Raw genomic sequence first — 17,372 nt, forward strand, 5'->3', positions numbered from 1 at the left:
CTTGCGTATTTTAAAAATATCGTTTCTTTCTTTCTTTCTTTCGGCTCAAGATTAATTAGGGGAAACCTTATTTTCTTCAAGTAAGATTTCGGTGACCTAGCTCAAGATTAATTCAGGGAAAACGGTCATTCACTGCAGTAGTAGCCCTTGGGTAGCCTGAGCGAGGCATGTCATCGACAGTTCCTGTCTCTCTGTATCTCCCCCATGTCCGAACAACATCGCTTTGGCTCACTCCGAGACGCCTGAACAACTCCCTCGTTGAGAGCCCTTCCTGGTAGAATGTAACATTGCGGACATGATCGAACCACGGTATTGACCGTCTAGGCATGGTTGAACTACAGACAACATGAGCCCTGTACCTCCTTCCTGGTGGAAAGACTGGAACTGATCGGCTGTCGGACCCCGTCCATCTAATAGACGCTGCTCATGGATGGTTGTTTACATCTTCGGGCGGGCTTAGTGACATCTCTGAACAGTCAAAGGGACTGTGTGTGTGATGCAATATCCAATGTCAACGTCAATCTTCATGAGTTCTGGGAACCAATGTGACGCAAACCTTGTTTTAACGTGTGTATTTCTTGATCACGATTTGTGAAGCAAAATTTCTCACCGTTCTCATTTCTGTTACGTTTCATTGCTCTTTTCTTTCTTCGATTAATTCTCATACCATGTTCTTTACTCATTAGGCTCTTTATTCCATTAATCAGCCGCTGCAATTCTTTTTCATTTGCACTTAGGATAGCAACGTCATCAGCGAATTTTAGAGCTGATATCATCTGACCTTGTATTTTAATTGTACTCTTGAACGTTTGTTTTATTTTCTTCATTGCTTCATTGATGCATTGATTTAACTGTAGGGGCGAAATGCTACATAATTTTCTTATCCCCTTCTTAATACGTGCCCTTACCCGAGATTCCCTACAATTTACGTCTACTTTTCTCAGAATTTCGAGAATCTGGCACCGTTTTACGTTGACGAACTTTTTTTCAGGTCGATATATTCTATGAAAGTGTCGACTTTTCCTCAGCTAGGTTCCATACAAAATCAAATAGGGGTAATGCAGGAGTAGGTTTAATAATGAATAAAAAAATAGGAGTGCGGGTAAGCTACTACAAACAGCATAGTGAACGTATTATAGTGGCCAAGATAGACACGAAGCCCATGCCTACTACAGTAGTACAAGTTTATACGCCAATCAGCTCTGCAGATGACGAAGAAACTGAACAAATGTATGATGAGATAGAAGAAATTATTCAAGTAGTGAAGGGAGATGAAAATTCAATAGTCATGGGTGACTGGTATTCGACAGTAGGAAAAGGGGGAGAAGGAAACATAGTAGGTGACGCAAACCTTGTTTTAACGTGTGTATTTCTTGATCACGATTTGTGAAGCAAAATTTCTCACCGTTCTCATTTCTGTTACGTTTCATTGCTCTTTTCTTTCTTCGATTAATTCTCATACCATGTTCTTTACTCATTAGGCTCTTTATTCCATTAATCAGCCGCTGCAATTCTTTTTCATTTGCACTTAGGATAGCAACGTCATCAGCGAATTTTAGAGCTGATATCATCTGACCTTGTATTTTAATTGTACTCTTGAACGTTTGTTTTATTTTCTTCATTGCTTCATTGATGCATTGATTTAACTGTAGGGGCGAAATGCTACATAATTTTCTTATCCCCTTCTTAATACGTGCCCTTACCCGAGATTCCCTACAATTTACGTCTACTTTTCTCAGAATTTCGAGAATCTGGCACCGTTTTACGTTGACGAACTTTTTTTCAGGTCGATATATTCTATGAAAGTGTCGACTTTTCCTCAGCTAGGTTCCATACAAAATCAAATAGGGGTAATGCAGGAGTAGGTTTAATAATGAATAAAAAAATAGGAGTGCGGGTAAGCTACTACAAACAGCATAGTGAACGTATTATAGTGGCCAAGATAGACACGAAGCCCATGCCTACTACAGTAGTACAAGTTTATACGCCAATCAGCTCTGCAGATGACGAAGAAACTGAACAAATGTATGATGAGATAGAAGAAATTATTCAAGTAGTGAAGGGAGATGAAAATTCAATAGTCATGGGTGACTGGTATTCGACAGTAGGAAAAGGGGGAGAAGGAAACATAGTAGGTGACGCAAACCTTGTTTTAACGTGTGTATTTCTTGATCACGATTTGTGAAGCAAAATTTCTCACCGTTCTCATTTCTGTTACGTTTCATTGCTCTTTTCTTTCTTCGATTAATTCTCATACCATGTTCTTTACTCATTAGGCTCTTTATTCCATTAATCAGCCGCTGCAATTCTTTTTCATTTGCACTTAGGATAGCAACGTCATCAGCGAATTTTAGAGCTGATATCATCTGACCTTGTATTTTAATTGTACTCTTGAACGTTTGTTTTATTTTCTTCATTGCTTCATTGATGCATTGATTTAACTGTAGGGGCGAAATGCTACATAATTTTCTTATCCCCTTCTTAATACGTGCCCTTACCCGAGATTCCCTACAATTTACGTCTACTTTTCTCAGAATTTCGAGAATCTGGCACCGTTTTACGTTGACGAACTTTTTTTCAGGTCGATATATTCTATGAAAGTGTCGACTTTTCCTCAGCTAGGTTCCATACAAAATCAAATAGGGGTAATGCAGGAGTAGGTTTAATAATGAATAAAAAAATAGGAGTGCGGGTAAGCTACTACAAACAGCATAGTGAACGTATTATAGTGGCCAAGATAGACACGAAGCCCATGCCTACTACAGTAGTACAAGTTTATACGCCAATCAGCTCTGCAGATGACGAAGAAACTGAACAAATGTATGATGAGATAGAAGAAATTATTCAAGTAGTGAAGGGAGATGAAAATTCAATAGTCATGGGTGACTGGTATTCGACAGTAGGAAAAGGGGGAGAAGGAAACATAGTAGGTGAATATGGATTGGGGCTAAGAAATGAAAGAGGAAGCCGTCTGTTAGAATTTTGCACAGAGCATAACTTAATCATAGCTAACACTTGGTTCAAGAATCATAAAAGAAGGTTGTATACATGGAAGAATCCTGGAGATACTAAAAGGTATCAGATAGATTATACAATGGTAAGACAGAGATTTAGGAACCAGGTTTTTAAATTGTAAGACATTTCCAGGGGCAGATGTGGACTCCGACCACAATCTGTTGATTATGAACTGTAGATTAAAACTGAAGAAATTGCAAAAAGGTGGGAATTTAAGAAGATGGGACCTGGATAAACTGACTAAACCAGAGGTTGTACAGAGTTTCAGGGACAGCATAAGGGAACAATTGACAGGAATGGGGAAAAGAAATACAGTAGAAGACGAATGAGTAGCTCTGAGGGATGAAGTAGTGAAGGCAGCAGAGAATCAAGTAGGTAAAAAGACGAGGGCTGTTAGATATCCTTGGGTAACAGAAGAAATATTGAACTTAATTGATGAAAGGAGAAAATATGAAAATGCAGTAAATGAAGCAGGCAAAAAGGAATACAAACGTCTCAAAAATGAGATCGACAGGAAGTGCGAAATGGCTAAGCAGGCATGGCTAGAGGACAAATGTAAGGATGTAGAGACTTATCTCACTAGGGGTAAGATAGATACAGCCTACAGGAAAATTAAAGAGACCTTTGGAGAAAAGAGAGACACTTTATGAATATCAAGAGCTCAAATGGAAACCCAGTTCTAAGCAAAGAGGGGAAAGCAGAAAGATGGAAGGAGTATATGGAGGGTCTATACAAGGGCGATGTACTTGAGGACAATATTATGGAAATGGAAGACGATGTAGATGAAGATGAAATGGGAGATACGATACTGCGTGAAGAGTTTGACAGAGCACTGAAAGACCTGAGTCGAAACAAGGCCCCGGGAGTAGACAACATTCCATTAGAACTACTGACGGCCTCGAGAGAGCCAATCCTGACAAAACTCTACCATCTGGTGAGCAAGATGTACGAGACAGGCGAAATACCCTCAGACTTCAAGAAGAATATAATAATTCGAATCCCAAAGAAAGCAGGTATTGACAGATGTGAAAATTACCGAACTATCAGTTTAATAATTCACGGCTGCAAAATACTAACGCGAATTCTTTACAGACGAATGGAAAAACTGGTAGAACCCGACCTCGGGGAAGATCAGTTTGAATTCCGTATAAATGTTGGAACACGTGAGGCAATACTAACCTTACAACTTATCTAAGAAGAAAGATTAAGGAAAGGCAAACCTAAGTTTCTAGCATTTGTAGACTCAGAGAAAGCTTTTGACAATGTTGACTGGAATACTCTCTTTCAAATTCTAAAGGTGGCAGGGATAAAATACAGGGAGCGAAAGGCTATTTACAATTAGTACAGAAACCAGGCGGCAGTTATAAGAGTCGAGGAGCATGAAAGAGAAGCAGTGGTTGGGAAGGGAGTGAGACAGGGTTGTAGCCTGAATGAGATTTTCACTCTGCAGCGGAGTGTGCGCTGATATGAAACTTCCTGGCAGATTAAAACTGTGTGCCCGATCGAGACTCGAACTCGGGACCTTTGCCTTTCGCGGGCAAGTGCTCTACCAACTGAGCTACCGAAGCACGACTCACGCCCGGTACTCACAGCCTTACTTCTGCCAGTATCTCGTCTCCTACCTTCCAAACTTTACAGAAGCTCTCCTGCGAACCTTGCAGAACTAGCACTTCTGAAAGTGTGCTAGTTCTGCAAGGTTCGCAGGAGAGCTTCTGTAAAGTTTGGAAGGTAGGAGACGAGATACTGGCAGAAGTAAGGCTGTGAGTACCGGGCGTGAGTCGTGCTTCGGTAGCTCAGTTGGTAGAGCACTTGCCCGCGAAAGGCAAAGGTCCCGAGTTCGAGTCTCGGTCGGGCACACAGTTTTTAATCTGCCAGGAAGTTTCATATCAGCGCACACTCCGCTGCAGAGTGAAAATCTCATTCTGGAAACATCCCCCAGGCTGTGGCTAAGCCATGTCTCCGCTATATCCTTTCTTTCAGGAGTGCTAGTTCTGCAAGGTTCGCAGGAGAGCTTCTGTAAAGTTTGGAAGGTAGGAGACGAGATACTGGCAGAAGTAACGCTGTGAGTACCGGGCGTGAGTCGTGCTTCGGTAGCTCAGTTGGTAGAGCACTTGCCCGCGAAAGGCAAAGGTCGCGATATCGAGTCTCGGTCGCGCACACAGTTTTAATCTGCCAGGAAGTTTCATATCAGCGCACACTCCGCTGCAGAGTGAAAATCTCATTCTGGAAACATCCCCCAGGCTGTGGCTAAGCCATGTCTCCGCTATATCCTTTCTTTCAGGAGTGCTAGTTCTGCAAGGTTCGCAGGAGAGCTTCTGTAAAGTTTGGAAGGTAGGAGACGAGATACTGGCAGAAGTAAGGCTGTGAGTACTGGGCGTGAGTCGTGCTTCGGTAGCTCAGTTGGTAGAGCACTTGCCCGCGAAAGGCAAAGGTCCCGAGTTCGAGTCTCGGTCGGGCACACAGTTTTAATCTGCCAGGAAGTTTCATATCAGCGCACACTCCGCTGCAGAGTGAAAATCTCATTCTGGAAACATCCCCCAGGCTGTGGCTAAGCCATGTCTCCGCTATATCCTTTCTTTCAGGAGTGCTAGTTCTGCAAGGTTCGCAGGAGAGCTTCTGTAAAGTTTGGAAGGTAGGAGACGAGATACTGCAAGAAGTAAGGCTGTGAGTACCGGGCGTGAGTCGTGCTTCGGTAGCTCAGTTGGTAGAGCACTTGCCCGCGAAAGGCAAAGGTCCCGAGTTCGAGTCTCGGTCGGGCACACAGTTTTAATCTGCCAGGAAGTTTCATATCAGCGCACACTCCGCTGCAGAGTGAAAATCTCATTCTGGAAACATCCCCCAGGCTGTGGCTAAGCCATGTCTCCGCTATATCCTTTCTTTCAGGAGTGCTAGTTCTGCAAGGTTCGCAGGAGAGCTTCTGTAAAGTTTGGAAGGTAGGAGACGAGATACTGGCAGAAGTAAGGCTGTGAGTACCGGGCGTGAGTCGTGCTTCGGTAGCTCAGTTGGTAGAGCACTTGCCCGCGAAAGGCAAAGGTCCCGAGTTCGAGTCTCGGTCGGGCACACAGTTTTAATCTGCCAGGAAGTTTCAGGGTTGTAGCCTGTCCCCGACGTTATTCAATCTGTATATTGAGCAAGCAGTAAAGGAAACGAAAGAAAAATTTTGAGTAGGTATTAAAATCCAGGGAGAAGAAATAAAAACTGTGAGGTTCGCCGATGACATTGTAATTCTGTGAGAGACAGCAAAGGACTTGGAAGAGCAGTTGAACGGAATGGACTGTGTCTTGAAAGGAGGGTATAAGATGAACATCAACAAAAGCAAAACAAGGATAATGGAATGTAGTCGAATTAAGTCGGGTGATGCTGAGGCAATTACATTAGGAAATGAGACACTTATATTAGTAAAGGAGTTTTGCTATTTGGGGAGCAAAATAACTGATGATGGTCGAAGTAGAGAGGATATAAAATGTAGACTGGCAATGGCAAGCAAAGCGTTTCTGAAGAAGAGAAATTTGTTAACATCGAGTATAGATTTAAATGTCACCAAGTCCTTTCTGAAAGTGTTTGTGTGAAGTGTAGCCATGTATGGAAGTGAAACATGGACGATAAATAGTTTGGACAAGAAGAGAATAGAAGCTTTCGAAATGTGGTGCTACAGAAGAATGTTGAAGATTAGGTGGGTAGATCACGTAACTAATGAGGAGGTATTGAATAGGATTGGGGAGAAGAGAAGTTTGTGGCACAACTTGACTAGAAGAAGGGATCGGTTGGTAGGACATGTCCTCAGGCATCAAGGGATCACTAATTTAGTATCGGAGGGCAGCGTGGAAGGTAAAAATCGTAGAGGGAGACCAAGAGATGAATACACTAAGCAGATTCAGAAGGATGTAGGTTGCAGTATGTACTGGGAGTTGAAGAAGCTTGCACAGGGTAGATTAGCTTGGAGAGCTGCATCAAACCAGTCTCAGGACTGAAGACCACAACAACAACACCAACAACAGGTTCCATTAACAACTCCAACGTCTAAAATGTCTCTCTGGTGCCTTTACGTTTGCTGAAACCAAAATGATTGTAATCTAACAGATATTGAATTTTGTATGCCATTGTTCTCTATATCTGTGAAACTCACCCTAGCCAAAACGTGAAAGTGGTCACCGTGCTCCCTCCACATTCTGGAGTGATTGACCGTTGCATCTGCTGTAAAACAACTAACTGAGGTCCACCTTGAGAGAATGCTATCTTCAGTGCCCTGTTACACTGAGTTATCGTGCGATTCATCACAATATACAGGCTCGCATTTGTTGTCCCAGAAGCTGCCATGGGACGGCCCGCACTCGCACTGGCGGTGGCGCCTGAGTCGCTTCTGGGCCCTGGAGCTGGCCTGAGGCTCCTGCTGGGCCTCTGGTGGCCCGAGGGCGGCTGGCCGCGCCTCAGGGCGCTGCTGCTGGCCGCCGTCACGCTCGCCTCCATCAGCCTGCTCGTGGCCGGCGTCGCGCTCAAGCTCTACATGGACACGCCGCGGGAACTCGAGGAGTTCGCGTTCTGCGGCCTAGTCGCTCTCATCTGCGTAGGGTTCCTGATCAAGGTAACCTACATCACTGTTCAGCCTTCAGTGTGACACGTAACTATAATTACAATCCGTTTTCAGGGGGTAAGATCACTGCAATAACACTTTTCGCAACAGGGTTCTCTTGGTAGACAAACACATATTACTGATTTTAAAATATGAATACCGTTGTGATGCCTGCATCATTTGGCGCAAGTACGCTTAGCCCTCTCAAATTAGGATGCAACTTCCTTATAGTGGCTCCAAGACTTAATAGTGGCTTCCACTGGAGGGTGATAGGAGCCGATCTGTTGACAGAAATATATGCTTTAGAGGAATGAAATATTTAGAACTTTGAAGGTGACATTGCCAGAGTTCTATATTCGAGGTTTGGTATGGAACCGCCTTAGGTCCTTCCCGCAACTCAATATTTCCCAGAGCACAAACGTTTCTTACACATGAGACACAAAACTCTGAAATCCTAATAGAGAATTCACCCACTCTTTTCCCAACTAATGAACCCTTTTTCATGACTGTTTAAGCAGCTCCTAATCATTTTCTCAAAATGTTCAAATGTGAGTGAAGTCTTATGGGATTGAACTGCCAAAGTCGTCAGTCCCTAAGCTTACACACTACTTAACCTAAATTATTCTAAGGACAAACACACACACCCATGCCCGAGGGAGGACTCAAACTTCCGCCGGGACCAGCCACACAGCCCATGACTGCAGCGCCGTAGACCGCTCGGCTAGTCCCGCGCGGCAATAATTTTCTATCGCACTTCCTAAACAGAAATATCTTTCTAATTTTCATGACATCTCTTTCAACACCAGTGACCAATGGTGCTGTAACAACGTTGCCGGTATTGATCTCTATATCTGTGTACATTGAATTACAATGTTCGAAGGCTCTTGCTTTAGCATATTCAGTTCGTTTCCCTCGCTGATGGGTTGTCTTACCAACTGCTCAAGATAATTTTCGAGAAACACGCTTGCTATACTGTTTCACGATTTTCGTTCCTAACTGCCTTCCTTTTTCAAATGTTTACCTTTTACAGGGTGAATATTAATAAAACCAATAAACAGGAGGGACAGATTCCTAAGTGGAAATGGACATGTGTCTGGAAATGGACGTTCTGCGTGCAACGACAACAAATCGTTTGGCAAGACAGTAGAGAGGTACATTGTATCCACGTCACAACAGATGTACAAAGTGGCCTCCATGGGTTTGCGGGTGATAGGTATAGCAGCGGTTGTCATGGTGGTTGCACACGATCGTACGTTGGCTTACACCACGGTGGCGTGACACTTGCCCGGAGTTTGTACTAAGTTTCGTCTCGATACCCTGTAGAGCCCGGTCCTCCAAATCTGATGTTCGCACAGTCCACCGCCTCCCGGCACGTTTACCTTTCTGAAATGATCTATGATCACACAAGGGTCCAAAATGGACTTGAAATGTTGTGTAATGTGGTTGGTGTCTGTTAGGGTACTTGTTTTGGTACAGCCGTACTGCCTCTCGATAGTTTCCATCTGCTTGGTCGTACGCAAACATCATCTCGGCTTGTTCCCGACATGAATACAGGACTATTCTGCTGTTTACATTAACGGTGCGTCAGTTGCACATCCTCAAATACACAAGGAACACACGGCACGTGGTCACAGAAACTGTCTATCGTCAGCGTCATCTACCGTGTTAAAGATGCATTTCCTTTCTCAGGATCTTTTTTCCTCCATTACCAGTCAGGAAACCATCCGTACAGTTTGCCGGTTTTATTAACGTTCACCCTTTATGCCTTGTAGATGGCAGATTGAAATCTTCCCCTTTGACTATGGTAGGCTCTCAGAATCTAAACATGAAATTTTGCAAGTTTTTTCTGAACCGTTGCACCATTTTCATACCGGATGTAAGTTAACGACAGATGTATCAGATGTTTGACTGCTTCCTAACACAGATTGTCTTGTTTCCCAAATCGGTGTTTAACTCATTAAATATTACTAAGATCCTGAATAGAAATGACAGTAGTACGGTCCTAATACATGTGTTCATCCTATGCTTTCTCTGGTACGTATGTACTTTAGGACTGAATATTTTACTGATATATGTTTATGGCTCCTACCAAACTTGTGTCTCACGCATGACGAGTAAATTCTTACTGTTAATGGTTCTCAGAAACGCTTCTGAAGTTAGCTGGTAACAGGTCAAATATTATTGTCCTGAACTTTAATGATATTTATTCTCCTAACAAATACTGCAAATGGTCTGGTTTTCACTGTTAAAGTCTTCTTACTCTTCTTCTTCCTATGTAAAGCCTGTTTCCTTCGGTACTCCTCAGCTTACTCCGAGGTTGGAACTTGATATTTCCCTTGGACGGCAGATATTTCTTTGACCATCTGGTGATGTATTCCTTACGATTTTCACAGTCTTGCTTTTATCTATCCTGTCTATGTGTTCGTTCCATTAATGGTTTCTTTTACGTACCCATCCGTTAATGGAGTCCACTTCACATGCTTTTGTAATGCTTTCACTTCTCTCTCTACCTCTCAGTGTCTTCCCTGTAATCCTTTGCAGAATTTTCGTTCTCATGGTTTTCCAAAGCTTCTTTTTTTATGTTTCCGGTATTGTCTCAATTTTTTATTTCATAGCTGATCTCACTACTGTTTTGTATGTTCTTGCCTTTGTATCTGTTCCTATATGCTTCTTTTACTAACTTGTGTCATGTGAACATCCTGCCACCTTGTTTTAGCTACTGGTTCTCTGGCTTCCTTTTCGATACTCCACTTTTGGAGAGTTCACTGTCAAGATATATAAATGTCATTGCCTGTCCAATAATTCACCCATCCACTTTCAGTTTGCATCCAATTCGTCCACAGACGCCGCCATACATTTGGTTTTTGAGTGGCTATGACCACATTTAGTTTTCGCTGACATGTTTCTGCTGGTCATCTTCACTGTTTGCCTTCAGAAGTGCATCATCAGCATAACAAGCGATTTTTGTCTCTTCACCACCCATTCTATAACAGCTACCAGCCAATGCCTGCTTTATCACATTGTCCATGACCATATTAAAAAGTAGCGGGCAGTAATTTCACTTTATCTGATAACCCTACTAACTGATATGCAGCTAGTTAACCTGGAACAACTTTTCGCCTGGATGTAGTTGTTGGAATGGTTCAAATGGCTCTGAGCACTATGGGACTTAACATCTGAGGTCATCAGTCCCCTAGAACTTAGAACTACTTAAACCTAACTAACCTAAGGACATCACACACATCGATGCCCGAGGCAGGATTCGAACCTGCGACCGTAGCGGTCGCGCGGTTCCAGACTGAAGCGCCTAGTTGTTGGAATAATTTTCTTCACCTGTTTTTGGTGGTGGTAAGTTCCTATCGGGCCAAACTGCTGAGTTAATCGATCCCTAGGTTTACACACTACTTAATCTAACTTAAATTAATTTACGCTAAGGACAACACACACACACCCATGCCCGAGGGAGGACTCGAACCTCCGACGGGGAGCCGCCCGGACAGATCGCACGGCTATCCCGCACCTGTTTTTATTAAGTTATAAAGGGATCCTCCCACTCCAGAGCACACTTAAAGCATCCGTTAACTGAATCTTATCAAAAGCTTTCTGTAATTTAATAAATCAAAAATAATTCGGTCTGCTGTGTCAATGGACTTCTCTACGACCTGACTAAGAATGAATACTGTGTCTGCGTGGATGACATATCGGCTGTAAACAATACTGCCCCTCTGCAAGGATTGTAATTCTTTTTTTTTTTTTTTTAGTTGCTGTTAGTTTCATTATCCATTGAAGAACTGAAGTCGGTAGACTTATCCCTCTGTAGCTGGATGGGTCTCTCATATCACCTTTTTTTGTACATGAGAACTGTAATACTTTTTCTCCGTTCGTCTGGAATTTTATTACCAATTACAACGTTGTTAACCAACTTTATTCATTGTCCGGTTTGTGCATATCCTCCAAACTTTAATAATTCATTCGGAATCCTTTCTTTCCCCGAAGACACTATATTTTCTAGCAGACTTACAGTTTCTTCCACATCTGCACGTGAAACAGATTCATCATCATTTACTTGGAAACTGATCTCTAATCTCTATTCGTTTTCTGACGATTTGTTACCTTTACACAACTCTATTAAATATTTAACCCATGAGTCCTGACATATTTCGTTCACTTTCAAAATTTCATTTCATTCTTTCCTTTGCTGTCGTACCATTCTCTATATGTTTCACTGTAAGGTGTTACACAAAACTTTTGACCTGTAATACAGAGGAGTTCCTCCTCTCTAAGAACAAAGCTTCATACACATTAAACGCTACATGTACTCCGATACCTAGGTAGCTGCTAGAGTGTAATGCAGCCCTGAGTCATTAAAGGGGTCACGAAATCTTACAGCTCATAACATAGGCCAAAAGCTTTGTACAAGAGATCGCCACACAATCCATTGTACCTATGATTCAAGACTTCCACGCGACTCCATAGGGAGCACCACAGCCCGTCTTGGAGATGAAGCTACAAATCGCACGCTGGTATCCAAAGACTCTTCCAGGTGCCACATGGAATCAAAGATGGCATTCCAGCCAAAGTAATATTGATGGCTGCATGAACTACAGTTTGCTGCTGGTTCTACTTACTGAATTCAATAGATACCAATAAATCCTATTCCACATTTTGAAGGAGGGCTCAAGTACTCTAACTAGTTACTAGACGCTCTCATTTGCTGTTTTCCTGAGAGTTCCATCACCGTTCTCACACTGGAGTAATCAATAAGATGCAACGGGACTCTTTTCCGGAAGATGACTCGTGCTGATTCAGCTGTACTTTCAGAATTTGGTATCAATTCATTTCTGCCTTTACACTGCTTATGGATAGCTGTTTGGTCAATATATAGATTTGCACTCCTTCTACAGCGCTGTGACCTTTTCTCTGTTAGTCATTCACATAAGTACGGGCATGAACCAGCCTGGTGAAGTCCATGTCCAAGGAAATCTACATCTATACCTATATCTACGTTTCCTGCTACAGTCGCGTATAGTTCGCGGGAAGAACGATTGCTAATGAACTTCCGTGAGGGCTCGAATCTCTCTAATTTTATCTTCTCGGACTTTTCCCGAGATATACTTAAAGGGAATCATTACATTGATTGGCTTTTCTAGGAACGCACCCTCTCAGAATTTCAATAGCAGATCGTGCCGTAATGCGGGACGCCTCTCAGCCATCGTCTGCCACTGGAGTTGACTTCGGCATCTCCGTGACACCTTCGCACTAATCAAATGAACCTGTAACGAGACGTATTACTGTTCTCTTGATCTTCTCTGTTTCCTTTGTCTATCCTGTCTGGTGCGGATTCCGGAACGACCAGCTATATTCAGCTATTGATCGAATGAATATTTTGTAAGCTACTTCCTTTGTTGATGGATCTCAGTGTGCCATCTGCCTTACGATCGATTAGTTTTCTGTGGTCGTTCCACTTCATATCGCTCCGTACGCATACGCCTAGGTATTTTGTGGAAGTATTTGCTTCCAATGATTTTTCTGCATTCGTGTAATCCTACAATAAAGGATCCTTCTGTCTATATATTTGCTATACGTAACATTTGCTTATGTTGAGGGTGAACTGCCATCCCTGCACTGCAACTCGACAATGGTATTTGTAGTCTCTGGAGAACGAATAAGTTTTAGAATCACCGTGTCCCATTCGTGTCCAGTGGAGTTCTTGCAGTGTATGAAGAGCCGCAGCAGCCGATGGGAAAGTGATATGTTCTTTTCCAGCAGAACATATCACTTTCCTTTCGAAGGATTACCACAAGCACGGGGATAACAAACTGCAATGCAGGAGGCGCTGTTTCCTTTATGAGAGAAAGCACCAAATGTGACCACAAGTTGTAGCTCATGGCCTCCCATCACTATGAAGCTTGGGATTTTGTTCGTCGTCAGTGTGACTGCGTTGAGAAATAAATATATGGACATGAAGAAAAAAGGTGTACAACGTTAAAAACCTTTGCTTTATTTAAAAAAGCCCTAAGAGTTTTCGCATTAAATATTCGGGGGCATTACTTTTCTGCACGCCCTGGTACTAGTCAACACAGACTAAAAAGAGTGGATTATGGTTCTCTTCCTCACAAAAGCACATAATAAGAAAACAAAATATTTTATACGAAGTACTGCGTCTGTTGAGTAATGCACACTGATTTTCTCCACCGTGTGTGAACTCTACGGACTGATCGAGGAGAGGATACGGAACAGAAAAGGTCTAATGAACTTACGTCCGAAAGTTCTTGGTTTCCGTGGTAGAGACTGTTTATTAAATCACACTTTGATACAGATTCTGCGATGTAATAAGCGCTGTACCATGCAGACACAGTTACGCTTTGCATGGTTTCCTCCTAGAGGGTGGTACTGTTCCTGATACGTCATGCCCCAGTGCCCTCTCCTGCTGTAGTAATTGGTAATGTGGTGCCCAGTTTACTTCTCTCGCTGACTCACCTCGTAATGGATGTGATACAGCGTTGTATACAATGGCTCCCTGTTCGAATCGAGAGCTTTCCGACATGCTGTTTACTCACGGAAAGGCAAATGGCATCGAGTGGGAGTCAGCAAAGTTGTATCAGCGGTCCTATCCGCGCCGACAAAAATCACAGCATTCAATTTTTGCAACAGTGTTTCGCCACTTGTCTGAGAGAGGATCGTTCCAGGATGCAGGAAATCATCAAGGACGTACCCGATCTTTTCGGACACCAGACTTGGAGGGAATTGTGATTAACACTGTGGAAGGCGGCCGCCGTGTAATTACCACGCAGTTGGCCCACCAGTACAGGGTAAGCCAGACCACCGTCTGGAACATTCCCCATGACAGTTTTTACAACCCTTATGTCTTACAATGTGTGCAGGGCATACTAGCGACAAACTTTCCACATCGGGAGCAGTTTTGTCACTGGTTTCTTCACCAAGCAACCACGATTCCGGGATTTCTGTCATCCATCCCATTCAAAGATGAGGTCACGTTTGTGCGGAGTGGTATCTTCAATTTTCATGACAGTCATCTGTCGGATAGTACGCAGAACCCTCATGGATGGTCACAGCGAAATCAGCAGTGTCGCTGCAGCCGGAGTGTGTGAGCTGAAGTAAATGGCGAGCGTATTTTGAGACCAGTCTTCCTTCCATGTCGCCTAACAGATCGGTCTTACCGGCTGGAAGAAGTGTCACTGAATATTCGAAGGATTAAAAGGTGCTACATGATGGTGCTCCAATACACTTCGCCTTTATCATCCGGACGCGCCTCAGTCGTGTCTTCCCTGGTCGATGGGTCAGACTAGAGGGTCCAGTTTCATGGCCTGCCCGTTCACCGGATCTGAACCCATACGATCTCTGGTTATGGACCTATCTAATAAGTATCATATATGCAGAGCCCATTCCAGATGTGGGGACACTAGAGCAGCGTGTTTATACTTCCTTTGACAATGTTAGGATGCACCCTGGCCGACGTGAACGTGTGAGATAGAACATGCTATGGTGCATGTACGCATACGCTGAGGCACACGGAAACAGAATCTGTAACTGTGGCTACATGGTACAGTGCGTATTAGAGCGCAGTCTCTGGAACAATGTATGACAGAATAAATGGTCTCTAGCACGGAAACCATGCCTTTCCGGACGTAAGTACTTTGTAACTTTTTGTTCCATATCGTCTCATCGTTCAATCCCTAGAATTTGTACAAGGTGGAAAAAATCTCCTTGTATAGGCACGGTTTTTTCGAGTTTATGGTTATTTTTTCCGGTTTCCTCCCTTTACATTTATCTACTGTTTAAATTTTAACCTTATTAATTGCATTATCACCATAGTATCAAAGATTACGTTTATTCTGTGTTCACTATTGATGTGTAACATCTTTTTAACGTCGAGTAGGGATACTGTATCCAGTTTCATTACGATAGTCAGTTGAAGTCTGGTCACTTCCTTGTAAGCCAAAACTTAACTAAGAAAAGAAATTTATTTCTTAGAACATACGTAATGTTATGATTTTCCTTGGGAATTATCTTTTTCTATCAAGAAAGGACAGAACAATCAGTTAACAAGAGTTTGTGTTCCGTCGTGGGAAAATCACGATTGTTGAAACTAACCGTAGCTCTTCACTGACTTTTTGATTCTTTGTTATTAGGGCTACTGGACACTGCAAACTAGCTCCAACTTTATGCTGGCTTTGACCGTATACACTGACTCCACCCAGCACGACCTGTACGTTGAGTATTGCTACAATTGTACTTTTATTGATTTCACTTTTTCTCGTCGTACATATAATTTATTCTTTTTATGTGCCAGTACAACACAGATTAAATAAAAATGTGTAATGAGCGCGAAGAAAATAAAAATGTTAAGTTAAAAAATGGCTCTGAGCACTATGGGACTTAACATCTGTGGTCATCAGTCCCCTAGAACTTAGAACTACTTAAACCGAACTAACCTAAGGACATCACACACATCCATGCCCGAGGCAGGATTCGAACCTGCGACCGTAGCAGTCGCGCGGTTCCGGACTGAGCGCCTAGAACCGCTAGACCATCGCGGCCGGCAATAAGTTGAAGGACTTGATAGAACTAAAAATACATGAAGCAAATTGTAGGTACTGTGTAGTACTTTTAGAGAGATTGCTTTTGAGACCGGAAGATCAGCCCAAGAAATGAAATCCGCTAGGACAGCATCATAGTAGCGACAAAACTGAAATTTTTTTTTTAATGGGAATTTTTATTCAGCTGTTACATGTCCCCAGAATATCAGGCTAACATATTATCCCATTTATAACGATTTTGAGAACAGAAGATCAGCCCAAGAAATGAAATCAGCTAGGACAGCGTCATAATAGTGACAAGACTGAAAAATATTTTTTAAAATGTCTTTTTAAGTTGAAATTATTACTCAGCTGTTATATTTCCCCCAGAATGTCAGGCTAACGGATTATCGCATTTCTTAATTTATGTCTGAAATTACTCCTGGAAACGCCCCATTCTTACTGAATTCTGAAGATAATTGATTCAAATAGTTTTTTCTATTTGGTGTATGTACAATGATTGTCATTGTTCTGTTGTTGTTCCACAGATCTTACTTCGTGAATAATTTTCGCTGCATGCTTTCAGGAAAACGCTTTTGTCATCTACAGTGGTACAGTTTTTGTTTTGTAGCAATTAAGTCATATCATTTCAGTTGTTGAAAAACAATACAATTTTTTAAACTAGGGCGATAGTATAGGAATTTATTGTTGACTTTCACCTAAGAATGTTCTACCAAAGATGGACAGGAGACATCGCGGTGGCCAGAGGCTCGAATCCTGTTTCGTAAATAAATGTCCAGCAATTACAATTTACGTGTGGGGAGGTTGGTGTCAACAACTGCCCATATCAAAGCTGTGAAGAGTGGATATTCGAAACGAGCGATGAATGGCGTGCGTCAGAGATTACAGCACAGTGACGCCTCGGAGCGCCCGCTAGAGCAGTGAGTGAAACGATCGCACATACGTATTTGATTATAACAGATATTTTAAAATCATTTGTCGTTCAGTTTCAGAACCTTTTTAAAAGTAAATTTTACAGTCTCTGGTAGTTCGTGGGTAATTTACTTCCACATTACTGCTTTTAGCGTTTGATGTCTCAGTCGTTCTAAAAGGAAGAATTATAGGATTTTTTCCGCCTGTCTGTCTGGACATCTGCCTGCCTGCCTGCCTGACTGTTCAAAATCACTGTTTCTCAGGAACGGATTGACATATCAAGCTGAGTTTTATTTGAAATAGTATGGTCTATA

Source organism: Schistocerca piceifrons, chromosome 1 (assembly GCF_021461385.2).
Source record: "Schistocerca piceifrons isolate TAMUIC-IGC-003096 chromosome 1, iqSchPice1.1, whole genome shotgun sequence".
NCBI classification, from domain to species: Eukaryota; Metazoa; Arthropoda; class Insecta; order Orthoptera; family Acrididae; genus Schistocerca; species Schistocerca piceifrons.